We start from the raw sequence: 24,783 nt of genomic DNA, 5'->3' as shown, positions 1-24,783 counted from the left end.
TTAGAAATTTTTCCGTGATTTTTAGAGCCCCGGAGGACGTCGCATGCGCCACACGCGCCGTCGTAGGCGAGTGAACGCTGGAAACCGGTTTTGAACCGGTTTGACCGGTCACGACCCGACCCGTTGACCCGACCCGTTGACCGGTGCTATTCTGGGAATTAATTTTGGTTTTGGTGCTATTTTGGGAATTAATTCTAAAAGGGTGCTATATTGGTAATTATTTTAAAAAGGGTGCTATTTGTGTAAAATGTTTGACAGTTTGTTGACCTCCTTTGACCAGAACTTTGACCGGCTTTGACCGGCTATTAAACGACCTTTGTTTTCGACCACAAATACCTATCCTGATAGTTTTCGACGTCCTGAATCTGTTTTTGGGGTCCGTTTCACTAAATTCAAACCCGAAAGTCTCCAAATTGTCAGTCAAACCCGTTGACTTTATTTTTGACCAAGAATTTGAAATTTCAGAAGGTCATACTTTATGTTTTTCGACGTCCTAAATTTGATTCCGAATTCCGTTTTGTCAAATTCTGACTTGAAATTCCCGAATCGAGCTTGTAAACCCAAAAGGCTTAATATTTTAATATTTTGATTATTTAAATGAGATTTGGTCAAGGATTTATTCAATAAAAATATTTTATGAATGTACTCGTGTTTCACCTGAGCAAGGATCAATTAGGTCCGGTGTTATCCGTTCGTTAGATCAGCCTGAACCGCGTACTACGAGAATTACCCGTAGGTTTCCGTATATTATTTAAATAATATTTAGATTATTTATATTAGGATTCCAATATGGATTTTTCCAATTCGTAGGGTCTAGCGCTACAGCAGAACGTGATCGACAGACCCAGTAATAGGCTTCCCTATCTGATTTCCCAGACTGTTACAGGTGTGTTTCCTGACAGTGTTATTTTACTGTTTTAAACTATCATATAAATAGTTTATCTGATTTTTGACATGGATTCTGATATGATATTTGACCTGAATTTTTATATGATACTTAACATGGACTCTGTTTTGTACTTGACTTGAATTATGTTTTAATTTTTGATATACATATATCCGTTATAAGCGGAATATGATTATTTTGGGGGGAATAATGTTGGAGGAAGTATACCTGGAGGTTCCTCTGCTGTGTGCTCAGGACCTTATTTACCGGCTCCTCTGCTGTTTGCTCAGGACCTTACTGGACTTGTTGGTGGGTGTATGGTTCTGGGGAACCTACACAATTTGGACTTGATGGATGGGGGTAGTTTATATATATAAAACATGTTTGATAACTGATTTTACTGGAATATTTTATTCGTACGTTTTATACACTGTTTGGAGCACACTGAGCTTTTTAGCTCATTCTATAGTTTTTACCCTTTTTCAGATAATAGCAGACCATAAGCTAGCAGATTTGGCATCAGGGGAGATCAACTACGTATTTTGTACGAACATATATTTCTATATGTTTTTCAGTTATATTTTGTGACATGTATTTGCTATCGTTTTGGACATATCTGTAATATTAATTTATTTTGTTTAATATTCTATAAGTTGTAATAAAAAAAACTCTGAATGAAATATGTGACCACTTAAGTTTGGGTCTAACTTACAGACCGGGTCTGGGGGTTACAATGGCAAAGTGCAATTGAAGATTATTTTTTACGCGTGCTTTATCTGTCTTGTCATTTATTGATTATTTTATAAACTACATAAGACATACTGTTAGTAGAAGGCAGTTTGGCTCGATTTCACCGTTTATATTCATGCTACGTTTGGTAATGTACATGATTGTAAATACATTTATCGAATCATTCATGAATCATTTGATAAGAAATTCATTTTTATTTATTTATTTATTAAATAAATAAATAAAATAAAATTTTATATTCGTTTAATTAAATAAATGATCACAAACAAATGAATCATTTATTCATTTATGTTCGATTGTATATGTTCGTTTAAATTTATTCACATATATATTTCTCATCCAATAGTTTACTATCCCTTTTATTTTATGATAGATTAAAAAAAATTTATATTATCCGTTTCTTTAGTTATTTGTTTGTTTAATTAAAGTTAAATGAATGAATATAAACATATCATCGTTTGTATTCGTTCAATTCATTTACAAACTTAGAAATGTAACTAGTTTACACTTCAAAGTTCATTTACAGGTCTAATAATTTGTGTTAGTTTATATATAAAAAATATTATGTTATAATGATAAATAACTTAAAGTCATAAATAGATTATTATTTAATATATTAGAGATATTTAATGATTTTCTAATATTATTTGTAAAAATTAAAGATAGGAATCTAATCAAAAGGTCCAAAAGGATATAAATAGATTAGTTAATTATGTTACAAATATCACATAAGTTTCAACGAAATAATAAATACTAAGACACTAGGGAAGTTGGCAACAAACATTTAATGTATATGCATAAATTATTTAAATTTATGTTCATTTATGTTTGTTTGTATTTGTCTATCATCTTACAAACAACACAAACAAGTTATATTTCTTAACAAACAAACATGAATAAGAAACGGTGTTCGTTTAGTTGTTTGTTTGTTTAGTTAAAGTTAAACAAACAAATATGAACATATCCTCGTTTGTATTTGTTTAGTTCGTTTACAGGCCTAATAATGTAATTACTAATAATTCTTTTAATTATTTACATGAGTTTAAATATTTTTATAATATAAAAATGGGTAAAGAACACAAATGGTCCCCTGACTATATGATATTATTTTATTAAATCTCTCGACTATTAAAAGTTACATAATTATCATCGAATTATTTATTATGTTTCAAACTCGTTTTTTTTAGTTAATAAGGTGAAGTCATTGGACTCAAAATGCAGTTCAAACCAATACAGACATAAATTTTTGCGGTATCGTGTTGTATTTTTCTTGGTTCACTCATTCACGACGACAATCAATTGTCAAGATTTCCCAGGTTTAGCTTCACAATTCACGTTTTCCAGGATCTAGTGCTTTGATGTGTCGGTGGAAAAGAAAAGTCATGAACAAAGATCCTAAAATTAATCCTTGAATTTAGATTTAATTTTTATATACATCAATCAAGAATTTAGTTGGAAAAATATTTTTTGTGTAAATGATGTGGATAAAAAAATCGATGTAGAGGTAAAATTATTAATAATATAATAAAAGATTTCATGAAATAAATTTTCGTGAAAATGAGATGAAAATTGAAATAAAAAATTAAATACTTTTACTTAGCAGTTTGGGCAAGTCATTTACTATAAATTTAGTTTGGAAAATAAATAAATTTTATCTGATAAATTTGAGTCAATAGTTTATTAGTTGAAAACGAAATTCATAATGAGGGGACGTGGAATTATTTTTCTCCACAAGTTATGCACGTTTAACGAATCCTTCGCAAATTATTTAGTAAGACTTGAAATTTATTCGTAATTAATTTTTGAAGACTTGAAATTGTGAATGGCAAAGTGGAATTGAATATTATTTTTTTACGCGTGTTTTATCTGTGTTTATTTAATAAACGAATACCCTTTTTAAAATCGCATCACGAATTTTAAAATTAAGTCAATGTTATGTTACTAGGCACAATAGTTGATATCTCACGTTTATGCTAAGGGTAGAATGCTATCGGTATTAATAAACAAAATCCTTTTTAACTTTGTATTCGTAATTATTTTTAAATTAAATAAAGTTCGAACTCAAAGTTTCCGATTTTAAATATAGGGTAATCAACTAGATACCAATTTTTGAGTGCTTGTGGGGTGCTAATTATTCCCACGCATAACTGACTCCCAAACATGATTTTTGGATTTTCACATACCTCAAAACTTTTTGATAAAAATAAAATATTTTATTAAAATCACCCGATTTTCATGGTGTCCCAATTGCACCTTAAATGATTGGTGGCGACTCCTCGCATTTCGAAAAATCTTTTCAAAAGAGAAAACCCCGAGTCGGTATCGGTCTTTCCTCGCCCGAGCAAAAAACGGTGTCGACAAATAGTAGTCAAATATAATAAAATAAATGAAATAATTATATAAAGTATTTCTTAAATATAAATAAATATGCATACATAAAATAATATAATAAGACAATGAAAAGTATAAGGATTAAAACATATTTAAACCATTCGAAACAAGGATTAAATCACAGCATTTCAAAATAAAAAGGACTAAACATGCTAATAAATCATATCATTCATAACAATATATAAAATCAGCAACGATTAAAATTAATAATCCGAAAATAACATATCTAATGTACAAACAAGCATAAACTCGAAATAACTAAGATTAAGAATCAAAATATAACACGTACAAAACTTAGGGAACAAAATCAGAAAAGTAAAAGATTTAATTAGGGACTAAAATACAATTGTACAAACCCAGAGACCACCCTCGAATTATTTACCCATGCGCGAATATGGTACAACCCTAACCCCCCTAAACTACGTCGTTTTGAGACTATTATATATATCCTATTATAAGTTTTTTTTGGCTAACCTAGCCTCATTTTCCCCTCCATTCAATCGTTCCCTTCTCCCTTTTCTCTCAACTTTTCATTTTTTTCACAAGAGATTACCAATCAGTGGTCACAAACCATCGTGGCCACCACCGTACGCCGCCCCGACGAGGGGCCAATCTCACTCGAAACACCCTAAACACCAACCCCTAACTCCTTTTTCTTCTAAACCGAGCTTAATGCACCCTAAAACTCCCCAAAATGTAATCCATATTAAAGGAGATAACTAATACATCGAACCCACCCCTCGTCGCCGGTGAGAAGCCTTAAACCCGAGGTGAAGTTTCCTTTTTTCTTTGTTTCTCTCTCACTCTCTCTCTCTCTTTTGAAAAAAATCGAATGCCATGCTTATGTTTTTCTCTCTATTTTGATCTCCATGCTTAACGTGTTTGGTGAGTCTATAATCGAGGGAATGATTTCCCCTATCCTTGCATTAATGCATCTCGATTTTTCGGAATTTTTATTAATTTTCTAAATGTTATTAAAACCGGATCGGACCGGCCGGTTCAACTGGTTGAACCGTGAACCGTTGGCCTATCCGGTTAACTCCCAAAACTGGATGAGCGCAGAACCGGTAAAAAAACCGGTAGAACCGGCTGAGAACAGGTAAAACGGGGGTGAACCGGCTGAAAACCAGCAAAACCAGTGTGAACCGCCTGTTCTCTTTTTTTCTTTAAAAAAATTAAACCAAACGACGTCATTTGTTAAACAAGCCGAGTTGAACTCGAGTACTGCTGAGCTCGACTCGAACTCAAAAACTTTAAAAGTAAGCTCAACTGGACTAAAAAACTCACGAGCTAAAAATTATCAAGTTCAACTCGAACTCGAAATATAATATTGAAACTTGAACACGAAAAGGCTCGAACTCAAAAAAAAATTAGAAGCTCGATTAAAGCCTGAAATTCAAGCTCAATTGAAGCGAAAGAATTGTTCGTTCTGTGCTCACCAAAAGGCTCCATGATATTGAATGTCAAATTACCTCTAGTATTTATAGAAGTCAGTTGGGATACTTTTCTATGTTTCTTAGCCATGTGGGATTGTTTTGTTCTCATATTTTTACTCTTTAGACTTTTGGGATGCTCTTCTATGTTTCTTAGCCATGTGGGATTTTTTTTTAAATTAAACCAAACGACATCGTTTGTTATGATTTTTTTCAGCCCCAAATTTATTTTTTTATTATAGTTATATAATTATATTTATTATTTAATAAGTTTTACCTTAAATATTATGTTGTAGTTGATTTGAATTATTTTGTTTCACTTGATTTTATGTTTTTTAACTTATATGTGTTATGACTTGTGATATTTTTATACCTTTTAATATTGTAAATTTAAAAAAAATGTTATATATATATATATATTACTATTGCTTTGAATATTATGTAAAATTAAAAAAATATTATTTTATATAAAATCCGATTGAACCGCGGTTGAACCCGGTTGAACCAGTTTTAAAAACATTAGTTTTTTCTGATTTTTCTCTTCTTCTTCTTCTTTTGATTTGGCTGTCATTATTGGCTTGAGGTGATGACGATGGAGTAGTTGACCGGCAGCTGGAATCGTCGGGAATGTGTGGTCGGAACAGTGGCGGCGGCGCAACTCTTCACCTTCTGGCGGCCGGAAACTCTAGGGTTTCAAACCCTAGCTGTTTGGTTATGTTGGGCTTGGGTTAGGGCCAATTGGGCCTGTAAAAGAAATAATTTTAAATAAAAATACAAATACAAATACAAGTAATAATAATAATAATAATAATTAATAATACTAATATTATTCGTTTTGATCCGGACAAAACGGATGTCGACACTTGTTGAAAACAATACACGATATCCTTATATGGCATCATTAAAGATGTATGAAATAACGAAAATCATGTAACGACATGTATTGAAAGTAGTAGATAAAATGACGGGAATTATTGACTAACTTTGTACCATTATTAGCATTTTCTTTTTCTTTTTGCTCACCAATGTATGAATTTTATTGAAGGAAGACGATTATACCTTATGCCTTGTTAATTAACCCTCCAAATAGGAAGAAGAAAAAAATAACAAATAATGATGATCAAGACTACAAAAAAATCGCCTACATAGATATAATCTCACTACACCTTACCATAATAAAGCACAATGCAAAACTCTAAACACCATAGTAAGCAAAACAACCCCACAAAAAAAATGTAAATTTTAACACGCGAAATTCACTCTAAATGTTCAAAACGCAACAATCAACCGACAGGAGTTACCTCCTACGATAACTCTACCTCATTTCTCCTTTAAAGATATGTAGAAATTTGGATGCCAAATTTTTATAACTACATCTTTTCAAATCAATCAAATCAAATTATATTATTAAGACCAAAATTACATAATTTGTTTAAAGAAACTATTAAAAGCAGATTTCTCAATTTCTACACAACATTGAAACAATATGGGGATAAGGTGATTTTAAAAGCTACTTGTGAAAAATTGTTTTTGAATTATTTAATTTAAGATTTCAATTTTAGTATTACTCTTAAAAATAATTTTGAGAAGATAATTGATCAGTTAAAAAAATATTATTGTAGATTTGATATAATATTTGAATTCTTTAACATTACAGTAAATGAAATACATCAACTTAAATTTTGGTAAAAATTAAAAAATATTTTCTTAATAAATAAGAAATAAATTTATAATTTTTTTGGTAAATATAAATAAATTTATAATAATTATTTTTATTTCATGAAAAAATTACGATAAAATATACTTTTGACCTCACCAATAATTTATTAATCGTATAATTAAACCTCGATAAAAACTAATTTTTTTTAAAATAATTATAAAACAATTAGACAATAAATAAATAAATGTTAAAACTGTAATTTTGACTTTTTTACAAAATAATATTTATTTAATATTACCTGTGACTAGGATAAAAAATTTACATCTTAAAAACATTTTTTTAAATAATATTCGATGGAACTTTTTTTAAGTTTTAACTATTAACACATCCCATTTTTTACAAAAAAACTATTAACACGTCCTTATTTTTAATTATGAAACCAAGGGGAGTCTAGAGCGTAAGTCGCACACCAAAACAAACCACTAATATAACACATCGATACACACCACTAATTAAATTGTCTTTATTAAATAAATATAAAAATAATAATAATTTATCCATAATTAATTAATTCATTATTATTATTATTTAATTTAACTTTTAATAGGAATATAATTAAATTATATTTTTTATTAAAAATTATAATTATTTTAAGAATTTTTGTTTAGGATTAGAACACTTAATTTATATGAGTTTGTATATTTATCCCAACAACAATCATCAAAATCAATCGCCGACGCTCATATTCATCACCGAAAAATTGTGTTCTTCAACATACACGGTCGTAGAAGAGCTATACCAAGAGGAAACTAGTCTTTTTCTTCACCAAACGTCGCACAACAACCGACCGTTGATTATATCTATCATTACCGTTTGCATCGCACACCGCGGGCAATTTTCCCCTGTTTTGTCTAGATATTATTCTCACATGCTTCAAGTATAACTTGTGAAAGCTAATGTAAATCTGCTTTGTCCTCCCCCCAAGTTGGAGTTATAAAACTAAATTAAAAATCTGTTGTCATTTCGTTCAGGACATTAGATACCTTTTTCATTCGTCGATTTCATTAAGTATAGGTTAGTGGGCAGTGAAACTTGACACATTCTTTGCAACCACTAGTATTTTACGTTACAGTTTTGCAGTGGTTCGATAAAAAAATACATAAACATGGGTGTTTCATACTCCCTATTTTCGGCAATAGGTTAATGTTTCGATACCGCTGAACTTGAAGGTTGATATAGTAGGGAGAATGTTATCGTGTAGCTGAAGTTGTTGACGTAGCATATGTTATGTGATTTGTTAGTTGGTTATGTGAGCTGGTTCACAGCTTTTATAAATTGTATGAGCTTTGATTAATAAAATTACCCTTCTTCGATTATTCTTGGTGCTAAATCAACACCGAGGCACTTCACACAATCGCGTACGAGATCCTGGGAAATTCGATATTGCTGGGCACGGCCACCAGCTTATTCGCGTTCTCGTCGTTTCCGGTGCATTTGCACATTATCAAGTCGGATTGGTTTACCTCAGATGGTGGTGTGCAATGCAAACGGCAAAGGTAATCAGTGGTCGCAGAGACGAAGCCATAATTAAATATTAACAGTGATCGAAATATTGGACTATTTAATAAAAATATAAAGATTTAATAGGTATTTATATTCAAAATTCAGCACGAACTAAGTGACCTTAGTGATTAAGGGATTGTTGTTATGCATGAGGTCTCGAGTTCGAGCACTAGGCATGTAGGGGTACGAGCATTCATTGTCAAATAGTTTAGAGTCTTTGTACAAATATTATCGTGTATTCACCCTAGATTTATATAAAAAGACTCAAAATTTACCATATAACATTTAATTTGTGTAATATTAAAACTTACAATGACCTAAATTATTATTTGATCAAAATTTTGAAAACACATGTCTAACTCTCATTCCGCCTTGTTCCAAGTAACAAGATCTATTACGAGAAAAAAGTGGGGGGATTCATTAGCTAGAGCAAAGGGCTATTTCGTGAACTCGAGGAAGAATGAGTACTTATCCTGGCTTTTAAAAGACTAGTTCTTGTCTTGTCTGTGTCCGAGAGAGCAGCAAAGCCCCCGGAGCGGTATAAGAGAAAGAAGTTAGTGCTGCCTTTGCTATCATTCTTTAGTTCAGACTCTACTTAATTAAATATTTAATAAATTTTTATATTTTTTAATTTAAATATTTAATTTTACATAAACTAAAATACTATTAGACCAAAATTATATCAAATACATAAATTTTAACAGGTGCCGGAGTCCCTTTGGGCCCTCACTAAGCTCTACCCCTGAATGGCCGATTGTTGGGCAACGTTCAGTGAAAAGAAATACCAGTTTCCTCTTGTTATAGCTCTTCGACGATAATATATATTGAAGAACACAATTTTCGAGATGAATATGGTCATCGACGGTTGATTTTGATGGTTGCTACTAGGATGAATATGAAACTTATATAAATTAATTATTTCAATCCTAAATAAAAATCCTTAAAATAATTATAATTTTTAATAAAAATATAATATAATTATATTCCTATTAAAATTTAAACTAAATAATAATAAATATTAATTGTGGATAGATCATTATATTTTTTATATTTATTTAATAAGGATAATTTAATTAGTAGTATGCATTGTCTGTCACATTAATAATATGTTTTTGTATGCGACGCCTATTCTAGAAATTTCCTTAAAACTGGTAACTTATTTGAATAGAGTATCTATTGGTTATAAAATAATATATGTTTACAATATTTATTTGATATCACCAACACATACACCTATAAACACAGTTTCTTAAATTCATGACCTTAATGAAAAATAACACTTTAATCATTAAAATCATTTGATGAATTACACTCTTAAAACTAATATTAAATGGTGCGACTTGTGACGTGAGACATTAAATAATGCCAGATCTTTTGGTTTTTTGGTTCGAAGTCGCCGTTCTCGGTGTTGAATTCTTTATGAGTCAATAGTATATATAATTCAATAATATACGAGAATTGTTTTTCGAGGTTGGTGCTAGTCTGCTTGGGTTTGTGTGAAGTTCAGGGCTGAGTTCTTTGAGATTATCCGCTGATTTTATTTCCATAGGGTATTTTAGGCTGTTATTGTGGGTTAATATATGTTGGGTTGAGTGTGTTGAATGTCAAGGTCTTATGTAACTCGTTCAGTAGGTTTGGGCGTTTGTGTGAGTTTTAGTGCGGTGTACTTTGCATTTTTTCTAATACAAAGTACCTTTTTCAAAAAAAAAATTATCAGAAAAGAGGCTATAAACTGTGAAGCGCTATTAAGTTTTCCAGTTGGCTGCACACCAATAATAGTTTATTGATTTGGCTATAAAAATTGATTATAAAGAACAGTTGAACCAGCAGATTGATAGTGCATTGCCCGAAGCAAGAATCTGAGTCATCCCCTTTTGTTGTAAAATGGACCCTCAAATCCTACTGGCAATCATCCTCTTTGCCTTGACAGTCATTTGGATATGGATGAACAAATCCAGTTGCAAAACACAGCAAGGAAAACTACCCCCAGGGCCATGGAAACTGCCTCTCATTGGCAACATGCATCACTTCATTGGCTCCCTTCCACATCGCTGCCTCAGAGATTTGGCCAACAGACATGGCCCTGTCATGTACTTACAACTTGGCTAGCTTTCCAATTTCATCATTTCTTCACCGGAAGCAGCTCAAGAAGTGATGGAAACACATGACCTGAATTTCGCTAGCAGGCCATATCTCCCTGCTGCAAGGATCCTGTTTTACGATTTCACCGATATCGGTTTCGCTCCTTATGGAGACTATTGGAGGCAGCTGAGGAAAATTTGCACTTTGGAACAGTTGAGAGCTAAACGAGTTCAGTCTTTCCGAGCTATCAGGGAAGAAGAGGTATCAAATTTCGTTTCTTCCATTCGTTCCAAGGCCGGATCACCTGTTAACCTTAGAAAATTGTTGCGGGCATTGACGTCTAATATCACCGCCAGGGCTGCCTTTGGTGCAAAATGAAAAGACCGTGAAGCTTTCTCTCAAGTGGTCCAGGAAGCAGTCGAGATTGTTGGAGGTTTTAGTTTTGCTGATGCCTTCCCTTCCTTCAAATTACTTCAAATCCAGAGCGGAAGAAGCTTTCAACTCGAAAAGCTGCACAGAAAATCGGACAAGATTCTCGAAAACATCATCCAACAACACAGAGCCGATCGTTCGAACACAAAGAGTGGTGACAAAGATGAACAGAATGATCTGGTTCACGTTTTGTTAAATCTTCTGGAGCATGGAAATCTCGAAATACCATTGACAGACTCTAATATCAAGGCAGTGGTCCAGGTACCATCTTTGAACATTTGTGTACACTGTTAAAACATAGACTTGAACTATCTTGTAACCGGACATGTTTTCTTCTGGAGGGGAGACAACATCCATGACCATAGAATGGGCAATGTCTGAAATGTTAAAATATCCAAAAGTTTTGGAAGAGGCACGAGCAGAGGTGAGGCACGTCTTCAATAAAAGAGGAGAGGTAAATGAAGAAGGCCTCTCCGAATTAAAGTATCTGAAATTAGTCATGAAGGAAACATTGAGATTACATCCTGCACTGCCATTGCTGCTACCAAGAGAAAGCAAGGAAAACTGTAAAATCAATGGATACGAGATACCAGCCAAGTCTAGAGTCATAATCAATGGATGGGCAATTGGGAGAGATCCCAAGTATTGGACAGAAGCCGAAAAATTCAATCCAGAGAGATTTCTTAACAGTTGGATTGAATTCAAAGGGGTTAATTTTGAGTACATTCCATTTGGTGCTGGGAGGAGGATTTGTCTAGGCATAGCATTCGGCATGGCCAATGTTGAGCTTCCAATTGCACAATTGTTGTATTATTTTGATTGGAAACTTGGTGATGGAAGAAAATTGGAAGAGCTGAAAATGGACGAAGTCTTCGGGGCCACAGTAGCAAAGAAGCATGAGCTTTGCGTAGTTCCCATTCCATATCATTCCGGTGCACATTAAATTATGTTTGACTTCGAATTATGGGTTTGCTTTTATCCAATATCGACGCAGCCTAAATCTCGGAATAAGATTTTCTTTTGTGGGGTTTCCTTTTCGGTATAAAATAATTCTCAAACTCTGGAAATATGAAATGTGATAATGAAAAAAATAAATAAATTTAATAGTTATTTTAATTTGTTTTTTTTGTTTTTTCTTCGGTGCACCGATTCTTCCACCTGAAAAACTTCCATTTATGATGCTTGTTCTCATCCTTGCTTTTGGATCCCCTGCCCTACATGCACTTTTCTGATGCGAACTCTAGCTGAAAAGCAGCTATTTTAAACCCGCTTCCGTAAGGCGGGGCAGGATCGTCCATGCTTGTAGAACAAATATGATAGTAGAGCAAAGTTCAAATGTCGTACGAGCAGATCTCTACGGCCGGTTGCTGCTCTCTTGCATTCTTCTTTTACATCCTTCCATGAATCCTCCAATAGTTTCTCAAAATCTTCAAGCGTAAGTTTCTCTTAAAGGCTGTGTTGTTTCATGTAGCATTCAACGTTAGAAGGTTCATGCTTCCTCAATTGCTTGTGCTTTCATTGGAATAAGCGACACGCAAATTAATTTATATAATTTTTTAAACTAATTAATAGTAGAAACTCTATAAGAGCTCCACAAGTCCACATGAATCAGCTGAGAAGGAATTTCAGACTTAGAATGACTAATTGAAAAAGGTAATCGTGCCTGCTTGGATAGAGGACAGACAGAACAAGAATGAATAGTAGAAGCATCCAAATTACAATCAGCAAGCAAAGGCATATTATGCAATTTCAAAAAAGAAACATGACCTAACCGAGCAAGCCAAATAGATGTTTTACTAACAGAAGAAGACATATAATGAGATATAATATTGGATGTCATACTTGAAACTTTAGAAGCATAATCAGAATAAAATAAACCAGATAAACCTCTTTGTTTCCTACCAATTTTTAACATCTTGTCATTGGAGAGATCCTGAAAGATGCAAAAATAAGGATAAAATTGAGCAACACAATTTAAATCAAGAGTTAATTTGGAACAGATAACAAATTGTGATTTGGAGAAAGAAATAAAGAAAATTTGAGATTTTAGGCCTTTTGAGCAAAAATTTGGAGAAAGTTATTATTGAGAAAAATGTTCATGAGAGTTTGATGATGACAACCCTTATATTTGATTACCAAATTGGTTAGGAAAAATCGTGGTTTAATGTTAAATTCTTTTTTATAATTTTAATATTTATAGTTAATAATCTTTACAGTAGATAATTAAAAGCTCTCGGGTGACATCTTTTCTCTCCTTTAAATTGTGAGTTCAATACTCATTAGGAGCACAATTTTTCTTTCTCCCCCTTTAGATGAAAAATATTTCAAAAAGAAAGTTTATATAAACTTTCCTACTAAATTTATAGTTGTTCCTACAATTCATAACTAATAATTCTTCGCTAACAAATCATAAAAAGATAAGAAAAAACACACACATTAAAAATAAGAAAAAATTGAATTACAAAACCAATTTATTAGAATTAAGTGCAATGGATGATATTACTATAGAAGCATATTACAAACTTTATTACATTTCTACAACATTAAAGAGTAGTAAGACTGTTATTTATAAAACAATAAACAACTCTTACCAATAGTCATGTAATCTATTGATAGAATGATTATACTTGGATAACATTATATAAACAACTCCTAAACCTCTCGCAAACTTCTTATTCGAAGGAAAGACTTGATGAGAACATAGAAAAGCAAATTTTAGGGTGAAATATCAGAACTGGTCCATCGGAATGGGCTCAAGGATTGACTTCACACACTCTTGATTTTGATCGGTCTGAATGCCAAAGAAATCCCCATATTTGTATATCCTATGAACGCATCGTATCATTAGTGCGGCAAGTTTGACAACGGCAGGTGCCCTAATTGAATCTTCAATTATTGCTTTGTTGAGTTTTTTCCACAAATTTATCAATAAACCTTGTACATGATCACTTGCTTCTTCTTCTGTCACTCCTTTTTCAATCATGTAAAAATGTATGAAATTCATTGATTCTCCCCTTTTCATTTCTTTCTGCACGTAAAATGTGACTTAATATATAGTATTAAAATAGAAAAAAACCGATTTCAGACAATATTGGAACAAACCATGGCAGTTTTTAAATCGTCAGTGAATCGGACAAAGTAAGCAAGCATACAAACTAAATCACAGTGAGGCCAATCCTTCACAAATTCCGACAAGTATTGATCTATACTGTGTCTTTTCACTCCAAAGGTGCCATATATCATAGAAATAACAATGCCGATGGATACCCATGCGTTCTCTAGATATTCTTCTGCACTTGGTGTGTATCCACTGTGCAACCATTGTGCTTCCTTATAATATGTTCCAATATAATGCTTCCACTACAAAAAGAAAAGTTTAATGTATGAATATATGAATATGATTTTGGATTTTCTGTTCAACTGGACCGTACCTGTTCCTTAAGGTAGGGTAGAATATCGATACCATTATCTGTCAAAGCATCTTGGACCATTTCACTAACATGGCTTCATAGATAAATTTCATGTATTCTGGAAGTTCGTCCACTGCCTTAAGATCCCATCTGCAATTCTAGATAAATTTTGACATAACAAGTTGATATTAGATTATATATATATATATATGTGTGTGGGGGGATAAGATCATGTTACACAATGTAAAACTCTTTAGTTTTACACATATTTAGGACATTTGAATGAGTGAAAATAGATGACTAAGATTAATAGTAGGATATGGGAAGATACTCGCTGGGAAAAAAAACAAGGAGTTAATCTCAGTCATCTATTTTCACTCATCTAATGGTCCTAAATTTCTATAAAACTAAAGAGTTTTACATTGTGTAAGTGGATTTTAACCCTATATATATTACCTATTCACTGCATCCATGTATTTCTCAAGCTCATCAAGTGATCCATATGTGTCAAATATGTCATCTATGGGATTTGCTGATCCAAATTTTGTTAAATTTCTTCTACATTTGGAAAATTGGGGACCCGGAGGGACACAACCCATTGCCCAAAAGTAAATTTCAGGTAACCTATCTCGAGCAAATGGAAGCCTTTCCTTGATATTCAAGTCCTTCCACCACCTGCACATACAAATTTTATTTAGGGATAATTTTATAAATTGTTGGTCAAAACCTATGTATTTGACTAGAATTTGATCTTACTCCACTAGGTCCTGTAGCTCCTTGAGATAAATGGATTGCAGGATGTTGTAGTTTAACTTAGCCAACTCTATCAAAACCGAATTTATCTTATCATCATCATCTCTCTGGGTCTGGTAGATACCAATGAAGTCTCGAGCTTCGGTCCATTCCATTCTCCAGTGCTGTGGATATTTCATGCACTGTCGTATTTGCTCACTTAAGCCTGTGTCCATCTTTTCCTTTAGTACTAACAGATGTTTGGCGCTAAAATTCTGGGCCTCGTCTAAAACATGTTCTTCTGGCATCCCAAGGAACGATGCTTCGTATAAACTTAAAAGCCCCATTACATCTTCTCCTAAGCTGTCCATGAATTTTCCATCTCTATCCATGAACTTGTTAAACACATCTACACGTTAAATGTCGCATTTCGTTCATCAAATTAAGTTGGTCAAATAACTTATTCAAAAAACAGAGCATGTATGGTAATTAACCTGTGCTAATGAATAAGCCATTCTGACGTGAAATCCTGAAGTGCATAGCTACAGTGTAAAGATCACTGGGGATGTTGTGGTGGATAAGCTTAGTGAGAGTATGATGGATTTCATTTTCAAAAAGGTAAGCCACTCCTAATCGTTGCATTTTGTTGATCAGATCCAATTGGCGCCGTGCATCTTTCCGGCTAGCAAGTATCTCCCTTGCACCTTGCTTAAGTTCCTCGAGACGAGCCCCATGAATCTCAACCTAAAAACAGGTACCGAGAACAAATAAATGTAAGACTTAAAACACAAAGTAATGAACTGTTTTATTATTACTATTAATGTAGTTGAATGAGTGATGATAAAATGAAAAAGAACCTAACAAAATAGGATGTGGTAAAGGACTTGAGGAGTTCACAATCCCAAACGGTCGGAAGGTAACCTGCTGATCGCCGTCCCGTATCTTGAGCTGCGGCGGGTTCCATGCTAAATCTAATCTTGTTTGTATCGTAACTCCATATCATAGAGGTATTTATAGGGATGTAAGGAATAAGACCGACTTTGATAGTTAAAAAATTAAATACGATATTGATATGTCATTATAATTAGAATGATGTCACGTTAGTATTGAAAACTAAAAAATATCATACCAACATCACAATTAATTGTTTAATAATGGGTGATCAAATACGTTAAGTATGATTTTAAAAATAATAATAATTAATTGACCAAAACAAAAACTGAGTGAGTGACTAAATCGATAGTTTATCTTTTATTTATTTGGATAAAAAGATAATACTGGAATGGAACATTGACATATAATATTGGTATAACATGATATATTGTACAAACAATTTCGTGTCGAAATATTTATTAGAAAAATGAAGATGAATAAAATAATTTAGATTGAATTATGCACTTCATCCTTGTACTGTGTAGTAGTCATTTATTTAATGTCTGGTGGGAAATTCGCGTGTAAGTTTCCACGTTTAATGTCTTTAAAAATGTTCGTTCAATGTAGTTACCCAAATCAAGTCTAGTTAAATGTTTTAGTCAACAACAAAAAAAAAAGTCTAGTTTAATGTTTCATCAATGATATAATTAGCTTTTTGATAAAATTATATTGTCGTTTCACAAAATATGCAAGTTATTTTCCACGTTTAATATCTTTAAAAAAATGTTTTTCCATTAATCTAGGTATTTACAAGTGGTAGTATTTATTTTAAAGGCTCTCAATATTTAATAATGAATGCTTAAATACTTTGACAGTCTCTGATGCTCGAATTTCATTCTTCTAAAAATAACTATCATTTTTAAAAAAATTAAGTTTTTAAATGATTTAAAATTTTCATTTTTAAATGATCTAGTCTAGAATAATTTGATTACCTTTTAACAATAAAACATGATTTGAGGAGTCGCTTCTAATCTTTGTTTAGTATGTGATTGGACACCCAAAAATATATTTGTCATTTTAATAAAATATTAATTTTAATTAAAACAACAAACTTACAGTATGCGTTACCAAAAATTTGAGTTCGGGAGTCGGTTACGCGTGGGAAATGATTAACACCCTCACAACGTCCTAAATCGGTACCTAATCGATTAATTAGTTTTCTTTGCAATAAAATCTACAAGTTCGAATTTAATTTAGTTTAAGATCCCTTCAAATAAAATTATTAGAATTTTAGGACGAAACAAAATAATTTTTAATCATTTCTTATCGAGAAGAATCGACCTCTCATACCTTAAAATAGTTGATTTTTACTCCAATAGAAATAAAAAATATTACAATTTCATCCTAGAGTTCATTATTAATTCAAAATTTAAGTGCATTAATAACAATAAAATAAAACAAACTAAATCTAATATTTTATTTTAAAACAAATTCTTTGAATTTTAAGAGGGAAATGGTAATATTGAATTATTTTCAATCGAGAAGAAATGATCTTTCATGTCTTAAAGCAGTCATTTATTACTCAAATTGAAATAAATAAATATTATTATTTCATCCTAAAATTCAATATTAATTCGAGTGTTGTTTTCGAAATCATAATATAACACACACAAAATAAAACGAAAATTAAATACATGTATCAAAAAAATATGATTAATCAATTATTTTTCTAACAATTAATGAGAATAAGGATGTTCAATTATTTAAATACATCGAGACAAGACCTTAGATTCGATCTAACAGTATTTTCTCAGCCTCTGTAATGCATAGTTGGCCTCCTAACAATATAAAAGCTCAAACAAAGTTAAACGTGTACTAGTAATAACTTGTTTATATATGGTATTATTTGTGTATTAACTTACATCATTCATCGTCGTATATGGGAGTAACTCTTCCCAATCCAACATGCAGATCCTCTTCCACGTAATAGCCCTAGGAATATCATTTGATTTTTTTATCGCATATGTCCGCATGCTGGGGAAAGCCTCAAATATCCAAATCTACAAACAATATAATACACAAACATTAGTAATTGTTAAATAATTAATTATAATTTTGGAAACATTATATAGAAATTCTTACCTTAAAGGCCCAAGTAAAGCCTGTCAAAGTGTATTTAGAACCATCGCCCTGCAAACTTTTTTGGTCCTCAAAGGTAGACGTCAACTTCTTCCAAGTAGCTTTCCATAGATATGAACCCCACGGAAACAAGTTCCATTCATTTAGGTCATCTACCTATAATATTAGGTCCTCAGAGATAGGTTGTCTGCCCTCTTTGCCTAAAAGCCGGCATGCAAAAGTAATAAATGACTTACTCGGACAACATCAAGGTCATCCATCCGAGTAAAACCATCTTTAACAAATAATCTCTTCAAGTTGTCGACGTGTAAACTCGGCTTTGACTTTGTCAGCTCAGGAAAAACCCGAGATTACCATGATGGGCGGGAGATATGACTAGTGTACCGGGTTACATCATCATGTCCGAAGCGTAGACCAGTGATTAAGCAAAACTCCTCCCGCCCAAAACAAGTATACGCCAGAGGAAAATGAAACCATATCTCTTCATCACCACGTTGTATCCTCTCGGGTAGATCGTTAGTCATGGTCTGAAGAAACAAATGTGTCAACATAGCATCTCCACCCGGATGTTGTACTTTCAGCGATGGCCCGAAGCAAGTATCCTCAAACAATTTTCTTTGTAGAGGTGTAAGCGTCGATGCAATTTTAGTGGCTATGCTTAATTTATTCCTTAAGGTCAATGCAGCCGAAAAAAATTTCTACAAAAACAATAAAATACAAAGTTAGATATACCAAAAACTACAAATTATACACTATAAACAGACATGATATTAAACAGTGAAAACAAAGCCAAATATGTTTCAAACTAGCACGGTATTCACCCAAGTCTTTATTCCATCATAGTTCACAAAACATCAGATAAGATTCCAGAAGTAAGCACTTATATAAACATTTAAAAGGACAATATTTAAGTTTAGTGCAGGTTCAATGACAACATAAAGAGTAGTAGTTTATTCTTGAAACTTAAATTCGCAACACTGTGAAGTTAGTATTTGTCTTTGTTTTTTGGTTGAAGTAATGCAATTCATTCAAGTTTCAATTTGCAGAATAAGAGTAGTTTCTGAAACTTAAATTCGCAACGCAAAAATGAAAATCGCAACGCATTGCGATTTTCATGTTCGCGTTGCGATTTTCATGTTCACGTTGCGATTTTCATGTTCGCGTTGCGATTTTCATGTTCGCGTTGCGATTTTCATGTTCGTGTTGCGAATTTAAGTTTCAAAAACTATTCTTCTGCAAATTGAAACTTGAATGAATTGCATTTCTTCAACAAAAAGACAAAACAAAGACAAATACTAACTTCACAGGGCACTATTGGCAGCAACCGAATGAATTTACTAAGCAATCTAAGTGAAATGGTTATAGATTATATATTGAAATTACCAGTAAATTTATCATCAATATCAGAAAAAATCTAATAATAATACAACAATTTCAAAATAAAAATAAGAGATTAAAGTAACCCTCGGTGGTTGATTTTCCATTTATGATCGTAAATGGTTGTGAGGGTTGCTCTGAGAGATGGAGATAGACGGATTTCACAGGAGATGGGGATGGATTTCGTCGGAGATGGGGACGAATGTCGCCGTAGAGAGTGAGAGATGGAGATGAGATTGAGTTGTGATTTAGGGTTTTAGGTTATGATTTGTGATAATACTGTTTACATTTGTGTTTCTCAATTAATATTGTGTTTCGAATTCGAAAATAAAATTCGCGTTGCGAAAATAAACGCACTTTGCGAATTTGACTTCTGTGTTGTGATTTCCAAATTCGCGTTGGGATTTCCAAATTCGCGTTATGATTTCCAAATTCGCGTTGCGATTTACATATTCGCGTTCCGAATTTGGAAACTGGGTTGCGAAATAGGAGTTCGCATTGCGAATTTGTTGGTCATTTTCGCAAATCTAAAAAAAGTTAGTTAAAATCGTATATTATAAGGCATTTTCGGTCACCGATGGCATTTTCTCTTTCTAATATTATTTGTAAAAAATAAAGATAGGAATCTAATCAAAAGGTACAAAAGGATGTAAATATATTAGTTAATTATGTTACAAATATCACATAAGTTTCAACGAAATAATAAATACTCAGACACTAGGGGAGTTGGCAACAAACATTTAATGTATATGCATAAATTATTTAAATTTATGTTCATTTATGTTTGTTTGTATTTGTCTATCATCTTACAAACAACATAAACAAGTTATATTCTTTAACAAACAAACATGAATAAGAAACGGTGTTCGTTTAGTTGTTTGTTTGTTTAGTTAAAGTTAAACAAACAAATATGAACATATCCTTGTTTGTATTCGTTTAGTTCGTTTACATCCTAATAATGTAACTACTAATAATTCTTTTAATTATTTACATGAGTTTAAATATTTTTATAATATAAAATGGGTAAAGTACACAAATGGTCCCCTAACTATATGATATTGTTTTGTTAAATCCCTCGACTATTAAAAGTTACATAATGATCGCCGAACTATTCATTATGTTTCAAACTCGTCTTTTTCAGTTAATAGCAGTTTGAGTTGGACGTTAATATGTTGACTAAGATATGATAAAATCTAATCTCATAATCTCAAACGACTATCATATCTCGATCAGCATGTTAACGTTTAGCTCAGAAAACCATTAACTTTTTTAACATAAAAAGATAAGTTTGGAACATAATGAATAGTTGGGTGATCATTTTGTAACTTTTAATAGCCGAGGGACTCAAAAAAGAAACTCCTTATAGTCAAAGGACTATTTTGTAACTTTTAATAGTCGGGAGACTCAATAAAACAATATCCTATTGTCAAGGGATCATTTGTATATTTTACCTTATAAAATTAAAAATAAATTCGAATATATATTTAAAATAAATAACATATTCATTTTTATTTTGTGGATTTCGTCATCTGAAATTGCTTTCACGACATTAAATGCCATTAAAAAACCTTTATGGTGGATTTTAAATGCTACACCTTCCTTTGCCTAACCTAAAACTGACAGTAATGATATAAAGCCAAATTTAAATGTTTTCCCAGGATACCTATATAAAGTATTTTTTTAATATAACTAAAAGTATATATAATCTATTACTGTTGATTAATTCAAATAAATTATTATAATCATCGATTATAGATAATCATTTTAATTTATTGAATTTGGACATTTATTTGTTGTCATGTTAATCTTCCTTATTTTGGACCTTATAATTGGATTGTGATATACGATTTGCATTCGTAGATAATATTTTCACATTGTTCGATTCTGATTTATGATTATTCGGTGGTCTTTTAATAGTTTCATCTCCTTTTGTGGTTTGTTTTCCGGTACGGTCATATATGTTTGTATCTACATTTTGTTCGAGTTTATTTGGTTAAGTTTTTTATCATTTTCCTTGTATGGTACTTATATGATATTAAGTGGTTAATTTCTTGTATTTAAGAAAATATATTTCTTATATGTTTAGTTTACGGTTGTGATTGTAAGCCATATTGTAATTTAAATATTTTCTATTTTTAATAAAATTAGTGGGTTCTATAAAAAATAAATAAATTAAGACTTGACAAATCATTTATTCTTTGTTATTAAAAGGCTTAATATACTTTTAAGTGTCTAAATTATACCTCAAATTAATTTTTGGTGCTTAAAGAATTTTTCTTTAAAAATAGGTGTCTAACTTTTTCTTTATTACACTTTTCGGTATCTACCATTATATTATTTTTTATTTTTTTAATAATAAAAATATTATTTTTAAAAAATCAAAAGAAAAAAAACCCTACGTCATCCCTCACCCTCTCATCCCCCACCTCCGACGATGACAAAGGGTCACCATCGACTGAGTTTTGTTCGGAGCAAGTGAGGAACTTAATGGTGGCGATCGTGTAATATACGACCAGATGTAGTCGTCTGAATCGCCCAAAAACAACAAAGGAAAACTTAGAAATTCAACGACTCTTCGCGACTCTTTTCACAATGATCGGCGTAGTTTCACGGTGAGTGGGGATGGGTTTTGGTCTTGTTCGACGAGACGATTCTGATGATGTTAACGGTGACGGCCACGAACATAAGGTGGTCGATCGATGTTGAAAAAAAAATTTGGGTATTTTTTTTATTTTTTAAAATTATAATGTTAAATATATATTTTTTAATTTTATATACATGACATGTGCAAATAACGATCAAATTTAACAACTGCTACTATCAAAAGCCAATTTAAGATATAATTTAAATATTTAAAAGTAGATTAAGAATTATTAAAATTAAACATATTCGTTTATCAGAAGTCTCAAATGATATGATTTTATTTGTCAAATATTTTTTCCCAAAAAAATTCTTTTAAACAAAGTTAACGATTTAGGTGAAATGAATAATAAAATTAAAGTTAAGGATATAATATGCTAAAAAAGCTGTAGATGCCAACTTGATAAAATAAATATAATTAAAAAATAAATAATACTTTAAATCTAAAAATGATTAGTAAAATATGTTTTAATTTAGTACATCTTATAATAGAATAAAGAAAATTAATCCAAAAACATGAAAAAGAAAAAACTCCATCTTCCTTCACAATCACCACGACGCGTATTATTAAAAGTTCTAGGGTGAATTATACCAATATCACTTAACTATTGTTTCTTTTCATTTTAATAATTGGTCTATCAATTTTTTCAATTAAACCACTAATTATTTAATTGTTGTCAATCAAACCACTGATTGCTAACAGTTGACATAATTATATATTTGGTCTTTTTTACTATAAATTTGGTCCTAATTTTAAATTAATTCAAAAAATTAACTCTAGAATAAAAGAATATGCATAATTTAATTTAAAAATTATGATTAGTTGATAGAATATATAAGTATGAGGACCAAATGTATAATTATGACAATTTTTTAACTATCACATGAACATATCCATCGGTTATTAACGATTAGTGGCTTGATTAATAATAATTAAAAAATTAAGTGGTCTGATTGAAAAAATAAAAAATTGATAATTAAAGTAAAAATGGACAATAGTTAAATAGTTATTAGTATAGTCTACCCAAAGTTCAATCTGCCTTCAACCAAAATCGATAACTTCGTGGCCGCATTGGCTTTGGCGCGTGTGCTAAATGTTTAATAAAGTCAAATATGCTCATTAGATACTTTTTTCCAAAACCTACTTCATTTAAGAACTTGAAGACATCCATTTAATATGTACAACATGTAGACTTCAAATTTCATCCCAGTTATTTAATTTAAATTTGGACCGTTGGTTCTTTCGAATTATGTTAATTTTGGATATTGATTTGAACTTATGTTGTAATGTTAAGGGGTGGATTTTGTTTCAAGATTTGGGCAACTACTTTTAAATCTAGCCTTTGGGCCTTTGTTTTTAGATTGGTTGTTGGGTTTTAAAAATTGGGCTAACACCATCACATTACAAGCCCAAACAATTTAGGGTTAACTCTACCAGGCCCGCAATCCACTGACTTCTATAGTTTATCACATGCAGTCTGCTCCTGCAGCTCCAGCAAGACTTCACACCCCATCAATTTCCTTGGAGCCCTGTATGTCTGCTCCTGTTCCTTATCTTTGTATCTCCAACAAGCCTTTCATGTCTGACCACCAGTACAATAAATCCACCTGCAACAAACGACGACCTCCGTAATACCCTAAACTTGGTCCATTAGATATGATGTGCCTAAATATCATATTAAACCTTTGAAGTGATAGTCAAATTTAAAACTAATAAAAATTTCCATTTAATATGCACATACTTAATATTCGTAACAAATAAATAGATGTATAAATTATAAAATAGTTGTGCAAATCTATAGCTTGAATATGACATAGTATATATCAATATAAATCATAATGAAAATAGAGTTTATAGCTGAGATGCAAATAGGGGTCTTCTGAACATACATGTCTACTAAAGTAAATCAAATATTGTACTATGAATATAAGTACTGGAAATACTTCTGCGATGATGCTCATTTGAACCAAAATCTAATCTATTAATTTGCTCACGTAAACATTTGAACATTGATCTTTACAAGCTCAGTGGCACACTTCTACTCTATTATACTTCGTGCAAATCATATATAAACATGCAATGCAAATATAAGAATAAATGTATGTTTCTAAACATTTATCATCACTACATAGATATCATACTTATCAACATTCATTAGCATACTTCACGTGAGCATCATCAACTACAAAGTTAACCCATGGCTCTAGGACTCGTTCATACAATCATATTAATAACAATAAATTATATGATTTCACCTAACATCAAATAAAAAATAACAATGGTAGTAAGATACCTAGAATCATTAAAGATTAGGTATTATATATAGTAAAGGTATTTGGTGCAACTTGCATCAATACTCAGTGTCACTAAGTATATCAAGTAATAAAGATGTCAGTAGTTCCTGGTGTCACGAA

General features: G+C 31.6%; 2 pseudogenes; one reads left to right on the top strand and one right to left on the bottom strand.

Annotated features, from left to right (window-relative positions):
• The first annotated feature begins 10,571 nt into the window (after positions 1-10,571).
• LOC120160150 lies at positions 10,572-12,140 on the top strand (annotated as a pseudogene).
• A 1,747-nt stretch (positions 12,141-13,887) lies between these two features.
• On the bottom strand, positions 13,888-16,307 carry LOC120160698 (annotated as a pseudogene).
• Positions 16,308-24,783: the final 8,476 nt, after the last annotated feature.

This window comes from Hibiscus syriacus, unplaced genomic scaffold (genome assembly GCF_006381635.1).
Source record: "Hibiscus syriacus cultivar Baekdansim isolate YM2019G1 unplaced genomic scaffold, ASM638163v2 tig00111392_pilon, whole genome shotgun sequence".
Classification (NCBI taxonomy): Eukaryota; Viridiplantae; Streptophyta; class Magnoliopsida; order Malvales; family Malvaceae; genus Hibiscus; species Hibiscus syriacus.
Note: the sequence above shows the minus strand (reverse complement) of the source record. Positions and strands in the feature narration are given on the sequence as shown.